We start from the raw sequence: 8,057 nt of genomic DNA on the forward strand, positions 1-8,057 counted from the left end.
GTAGCATTGAAGTATGTATTAACATTTATTAGCTTGTTTAATTTCGTTTGGTTTGGTTTGTCATCTCTACTATTAGCGGGTGCCAGATAACTTGATAATATATTTATGCTTACCCTAATGAATGTCATCTTCATGAGTATAATTTAAAATACTAGGTAATTGCAATATATTTTGACAGTGCGTCACCAATGTGATTTTTTTAGATCCACCGGAGTCTGTAAGAACAAATCCAGAATCTATTGGTAAAGTCGTAGAAGGTGGTACATTCATTGCTACATGTTCTGCCACTGGAAATCCCACTCCAAGTTATACATGGGAGAAACCACCAGGAACACAAGTACAATCAGGACAAAACATGATGCTCAATAATATTCACAGAAACCACGCTGGCGAGTATGTATGTAAAGCAGTAAATACATTGCATGATAATTCAACACCAAGTGATATTTCATCAGTAACGGTTGATGTACAATGTAAGTATTAAACAGTAAATCCCTATTTTGTAACATGGTGTAGTGTACTCTGTACACGTAAATTTTATTGTTTTTCTGTGTCAGATGTATAATTATGTGAGGTATGCTGACTGTGAATGTAACTACAAACTGTTGTTATTTTCAGATCCACCAGAATCAACATCCATCACCAATGCAAGTAATGGTAAAGTCATAGAAGGTCGTACATTCATTGCTACATGTTTTGCTGCTGGCAATCCCACTCCAAGTTATACATGGGAGAAACCATCAGGAACACTGATACAATCAGAAATAACTTTAACGTTGAGTAATATCAATAAAAATCAAGCTGGAGATTATATATGTAAAGCAGTAAATACATTGCATGATAGTTCAACACCAAGTGATACTTCATCGGTAACGGTTGATGTACAATGTGAGTATTAAATAGTGACCTGTAAGTCGTTGTAATATGATAAGCCCTGACAATTGGTTATCTACATGAGTAATTTAAAATACTGTGTAATTGTTCTATTGTGTGTCACCAATGTGAATTGTTAGCTCAAAAGACAGTAGGGCAACTGAGCTATAAAGATGATGTTGTGTCTGGCATCTGGAGTCAGGATGGGAATGGTTGACTTCTCCTCAAAACCGCTGACTTGATTTTGTTGTGTACACGGCTTGATGAATGTAGATGCATATTTTTTATTACAAGTTGCAACGCCCAAACAATATGCAAATTACCTACAAAACACTATAACAAATATTTTTGGTCTAGATATTGATAGTGATAGTGCATGTGCATTGGATTGACCCCTATATATTTTGTTCATTTCGTAACATTTTCAACTCTCGATTTTTAGTAAATATTTTTGTCATATTGGCTATGATTTGGAACATTTAGGTAACACTATCATGGAACATCACTAATATGTCTCCACATTCTCATAACATTGTCAGCTTTGATTTGTAAAGGAAACTCAACCAGGACAGTGTAGCTATTTGAACTATAAAGTTGGTTTTGATGGAAATCCCTAAATCTAAATATAAATTTGGAATACACTAGTTGAATTATTGCGGATGATTCGGTAATCAAGATCTGTATATATTCGGTCAACGTACTCTAGCCTGTGGCAAATGCAGTAATTTGAATATTAAACAATGTGTAATGGATTGCTTTGTGCAAGGCACCCAATGGGATACATTGCGGTTTCGTTCATGACTGTTCCACCAATATCTAAAGAACTATTCCTCAGACTACATTGGTAATGCAGAGGTATGGTAAGGTTTCAGTGTGCATGTTACTAATATATAATAATGTATATCCAAAAGCAAATGGCATTCTCCTTTGGGAAAGAAACAAACATTGAGTGACAGACCTACCTTTCTTAGATCAACCACATTATGTAAGTAGAAATCCTGCATATGTTGGTACAGTGATAGAAGGCAGTGATTTTACAGATATATATTTATTGCCATATTATTGCAACACTTATATTAAGGAAATGGATCGACCTCGACGGGAAAGAAAAAATAGACCGACAGACACAGATTTTATCTCCAGCTACTTCCAAGATGGCCGACCCGGCGAACCGACAGGTGGCACAATTACGCGCGACACTTTAAAGCTATTGATGAAGGAATGCTTGCAAGGCTTAGAAACCAAAATTAACGCAATAACAGAGACAACGTCATCTATTTTGCAAGAGCAAAAAAAGATTTCTGAACGGGTTACTGCCGTTGAAGTCAAATGTACAGATTTCGTAAAGTCTGTGGAATTTACGTGTGAAGAAGTGGTTGACTTGAAAGCGTCAAACGAAATATTACAAACGAAATTCAGCGAGTTACAAGCTGAACTAGAGTTAACCAAGTCACTTATGAGTTCAATTGAAAACTTTAGTATAAATTCAGGGTGCTACTCGCGTAGCTATAATATACGGTTTGGTGGTATTACAGAACGGGATACGGAAAATTGTGCATCTCTCGTCCAAGACGTTTTATCTGAGAAGTTTAATATGCCAAATGTTTTAATTGATAATGCTCACCGAGTACCAGTCGATGTTAAAAGAAAATCCACCACAACACCACGTCATATACTTGTGAAATTTCCAATAAAACTACAGCGTAACTTTATTCTTGTAAATAGACGGAAAGCTCTCCAAGATTCGGATACATTTATAGTTGTCGACCTATGTAAGGCAGATTATATAACAAAAAAAGGATTGAAAGATGTCATGGATAGTGCCTTTAGAGCCGGAAAGAAAGTTTGTTTTTCAAATGGTAGACTATTCATAGATAATGTTCTATATACAACAATATTCTAAGTCGTATGCTATAGCCAGCAAGAGAACAACATTAACCTTTCTTTTTTTTAAGAGTCTATGTTTTCACTTTTGTCATTAATTAATATGTTTTTTTTTCTTGCATAGGAAATTGCGGCAACTCTGACAGCTTTTCATTTAATGATACCATATGCGCTGTAGACTATGCTTTAGTATTAATACGTTACAGGTTGTGCCTATGTAAGTTTTCCCTTTAAAACAAAGCAAATGGCGTTCGCACAAGCAGCAGAGGTATTTGTAACCACTCATTATAAGGTGCGTAAATTTTGTTAAACTATGCAAGAATCCATATTTTTCAGCTATGGGACTGTGTTACTTTTTAAAATTCTCCAAATATATTAAGTACCCCTTTGCAGTTTGGCATGGTTACACTGGGAACAAGGTAACACACACCAACAGCTCAGTCCCTTTACAGCTTTTCACAAGTATGCCAAAATAATGTATTCTCTTGACTTTAGTTTAATAAGTAAATGTAGTTTGACTAGTAGAAAAGTGATTTGAAGCAGTCAACAATAGCAGAGAAGATGTCTAGCTAGATCGTCCGTATGATATGCATCTTTTAAAAATCTTCTCCCAAATTATATCGTTTTCTTGTTTGTTTGTTTTTTGTTTATACCCTATCTTCCCATTGAAAGGGGAGTATAGTAGTAAACAATCTGTGTATCTGCCCTGATTTTTGTAAGCGGAAAGAGAAAAAAAAAGTTTCCGTTATTTGTTATGTAAAGAGATGATGTTTTTTCTCTAAAACTTAAAATGTTCACTTTTTGTATGACCTCTTGCCATCTCTATCTTGCCTTGTTTTTTTGTTTTTTTTTGTTAGTTGCTACCGTTGTAGTTAGCAGCTTGCTCCCATTATCCTTGTAATTTTTTCTTTGTTTGTTTTTGGTTGGTGCCTTCTCTTTTCTTTTATTTTACTTTGCCCCAGAAATGAAAATGAAAGGTAATAGAATGACTGTACCACGGAAATTGAAAATGTTATATATATAAATGAATGCGTCCTTTAAAATTTTATCACTCAATGTGAGAGGCCTGGGAAATCGTCAGAAAAGACTGTATATGTTCAATTGGTAAAAAAATACTAACTCTAATATTATTTTTCTACAGGAGACCCATACCTTGGAGAGGGGTGAAACAGTGTTGAGCAGGGAAATGGATGGTCACTTCATATTCTCCCATGGGAGCTCGTTAAGTAGAGGAACAGCCATTATTATTCGAAACATCGAATATAAAATCAATTCTGTAACAACAAGTGATGCCATGGGTAGAGTTATTATTATCTCTATTGATCTTTCCAACAAACCATACCTACTTATAAACTCATATGCACCCAATAACGAGGCCGAGCACACTCATTTTCTGGAATCTATCATTTCACTTCTTGACTCTATCTCCATTGAATCAGATAGGAAAATAATTTGGGGTGGGATCATAATTTTACAATGAATATATTTAGATAGAATGGGGGGAAACCCTTCACCCTGGCGAAACTCGCGCGAAAAACTTAAGGATTTATGTTCAAAATTTTATTTAGTTGACATTTGGCGTTTATGAAATCCAAACACCAAACGCTTTACATGGAGCCGCCTGAGACCGCACTTAATTCAAAGTCGTATTGACTATTTTCTTATTAGTAATTCAACCCAACTAGCAGTGAAGACTGCCGATAAAATTCCTTGTGTACATTCAGACCATTCGGCCATTATAGTTACCTTTGGCAATGAACGTTATAAATTAGGCAACTCCTATTGGAAGTTCAACAATAGCCTATTAGATGATCCTAACTATATAACTCTTAGTTACAAAAAAAACATTCCAGTTTGCATTGTGGAATTAGGCCAAAAGGAGGACAATGTACTATCATGGGAGTTATAAAGTATAAAATAAAACTGTGTACAATAAAGTATAGCAAAACTATATCTCGTGCTCGAAAAAAAAAATTAAAAATCTAGAAAAAAAGATTCTTGAACTTGATATAATACTTGCAAATAATCCTATAAATGTCTTAATATAAGAGGAACTAGAGCTGGTAAAAAACGAACTCCAAGTTGAATATAATCACCCCACAGAAGGTGCAATAATCCGATCAAAAGCTAGCTAGTATGAGCAAGGAGAAAAAAATACAAAATATTGTCTTGGTCTGGAACGGCGTAATGCTAAAAACTCCTATATATCCCTTTTAGTTGACAGGAAAAATAACACTATCACAACCCCAAATGCAATCCAAAAAGAAATTGAATATACTACTATGCTGAATTATATCGAAGTAGGAAGACTGGCAGTAATTCCATAGATAATCCTTTTAAACCATCTGTTACACTCAGTGATACAGAGAAAGAGTTGTGCGAAGGCCTCATCATCAAACATGAAGCTTTTGAAGCACTAAACTGTTTTCCAAAAAATAAATCTTCTGGGAATGATGGACTAAGTCCGGAATTCTATTGCAAGTTTTGGCCATTGATTGGAGACATGGTTGTAAATTCCTTAAATATAGCTTTCATAAATGGTCATTTTTCAAATAGTCAAAAACAAGGGATTATCACACTTATCGAAAAAAAGGATAAAGACAAACGATTTATTCGTAACTGGCGCCCCATTACACTACTTAACACAGACTATAAAATTGCATCAAAATGTATTTCACGTAGGCTGAACAAAGTTCTCCCAAAACTTATTCATGAAACCCAAACAGCATTCATAAAAGATAGGAATATAGGGGAATCTGTACGCCTTATTGAAGGCAATATGCAATACACAAAAGATAATAATCAACCAGGCGCACTAATAGATATAGACTTCCAAAAAGCATTTGATAGTTTACAATGGGACTTCATGTACCACGCCCTTAAAACTTTCAATTTTGGCCCATCCCTTCAAAAATGGATACAAACCTGCTATTCTAATCCATTGAGCTGTGTCATGAGTCAAGGCCTTAGTACTGGATATTTTGACATCAACAGGGGTGTGAGACAGGGTGACCCCGTCTCACCGGCTCTCTTCATCTTGTCTTTAGAGCTGCTTTTAACCCAGTTGCGGTATAATGACTCTATCAGTGGGATCAATGTGTCTGGCTGTGATATCAAATATTCAGCTTTCGCAGATGACCTTACATGTTTTTTATCATATCTTGAATCATTTGAAAATACGTTTGCGCTGCTCGGCACTTTTCATTCCTTCTCAGGTCTAAAGGTAAACTATGACAAGACAGAAGCCATGTGGCTTGGTAGTTGGAGGTCTCGTGTTGATAAACCTTTTGGGGTCACCTGGCCGATGACTCCTGTTAAGATTGTCGGGATATACTTTTCTTACAATTCCTTATTAGCATATAGACAAAATATTGAGGGCCCCTTTGATTCGTTAAATAAATGTTTGCAGATATGGTCGACTCGTAATCTTACACTAATTGGTAAAGTTCAAATCATTAAATCTCTAGTTATCCCGAAATCTATTTAACTTAATTGTCATTAAAATGGAAGATATATGTAAACTGAACAATCGCCTACACAAATTCATTTGGAAAGGTCCTGAAAGAGTGGCCAGGAACACTTTGATTGGAGACTATGGCCAGGGCGGCTTGAATATGCTCGATATATTTGCTCTATATCACTCACTTCGAATTAAATGGATACAATCATTTCTAAATGAAAACAAGAAACCTATCTCCTGTTGGGGGTTCTCTGATCTTTAATTGTAATTATAAAATAAAATATTTACCCATAATGCTGCCTCCGTTCTATGAAAGTTTACTCTACAGTTGGCGGAAAATTCATTGTTACGAGGTTGAACACACAGTAGCAAATATTATAATTTGGGACAACCAAAAAATTCAAATAAATAACAAGAGTTTATGTTACCCAGATTGTATCTTAAAATGTATTGTGTACCTTTGTGATCTATACGATTCCACTGGTCAGTTTAAAAACTGGGAAGCATTAAGAGTCATTGGTCTGACGCAGAACCACTTTTTGCTATGCCGGGGAATAATCTCGGCTATATCAAGTGAGTGGAAAGATTGTGTGCCATATATTATTAGACCACAATTACCTATAGGTATAACCATTAATGATAAATTCATGTATCTGAAGAATTTAAAATGCAAGCTAATACGAAGAATTTTGTCTAGCTTTTATTTAATTCCACCTAAGACTACTCTTTTCTTTACTCATTTGTTTAACATTGAAGACACCGAATGGAAGGAAATATTTCTTTTACTATTTGCTGTCACCACGGAAACAAAACTTCAAGAATTTCAGTGGAAGAGAAAACATAATATCCTATATACAAACTCCATGCTACATCACATGAGACCTCCTCTTACGGCCTCTGGTCTTTGTACGTTTTGTCATAGTTTTGAAGAAACACTCCTGTACTTGTTTGTCAATTGTGAATATGTTAAAAGTCTGTGGACTACATTGTGTGATCAATATGGAACAAATTTAAGAACCCCAGGTGCTCTCACATGTAAACAAATATTATTAGGTGATACTCTGTTTTCTAAGCTATTGAATCATCTAATTATCATTACTAAATGGACAATTTACACTAGCAAGTTAAAAAAACTGTTTACCCTCTTTTAATATGGTTAAAATGAACATACATAAAATACAACAAATTGAACACTATATATTTTAATTAAGCAAAATAAAACAAACCTCTATTTTGAGAAGTGGGAAAATTTTTAAATAAGGTAATGATTTTGTTTTTGTTTTGTTGGTATTATTGTCATTCTTGTTAACCACTCTTGAGAGTCTGGAGAAATATGGCACCACCACACCCAGCCACTTTATTTTGTTATTTTGCATATATATTTATATACTCAACAAAAATCGCATATATGAGTTGTGATATGTAATTTTTAATTCTTTACTATGAATTGAAATGTAACAACTTCTGACAATATATAAAGAAATAAACTGTGATATATTAAATACAAAAAAACGGACTTTAAACCTCAATAATATCAGCAGAAACTATTTTTAGTACCAGGTGTATATTAACGTGAGATACCCAGAGAGTCTTGCGTTTACTGATTGACAAAAACAAGATAGATGTTGATATCACTTTCAGAACATTGGAGCATAACATTCAAAATGTGAATGTAACTATTAACTGTTGTTATTTTCAGATCCACCAGAATCAACATCCATCACCAATGCAAGTAATGGTAAAGTCATAGAAGGTCGTACATTCATTGCTACATGTTTTGCTGCTGGAAATCCCACTCCAAGTTATACATGGGAGAAACCATCAGGAACACTGATACAAT

Source organism: Saccoglossus kowalevskii, chromosome 5, assembly GCF_978046115.1.
Source record: "Saccoglossus kowalevskii chromosome 5, keSacKowa6.1, whole genome shotgun sequence".
NCBI lineage: Eukaryota > Metazoa > Hemichordata > Enteropneusta > Harrimaniidae > Saccoglossus > Saccoglossus kowalevskii.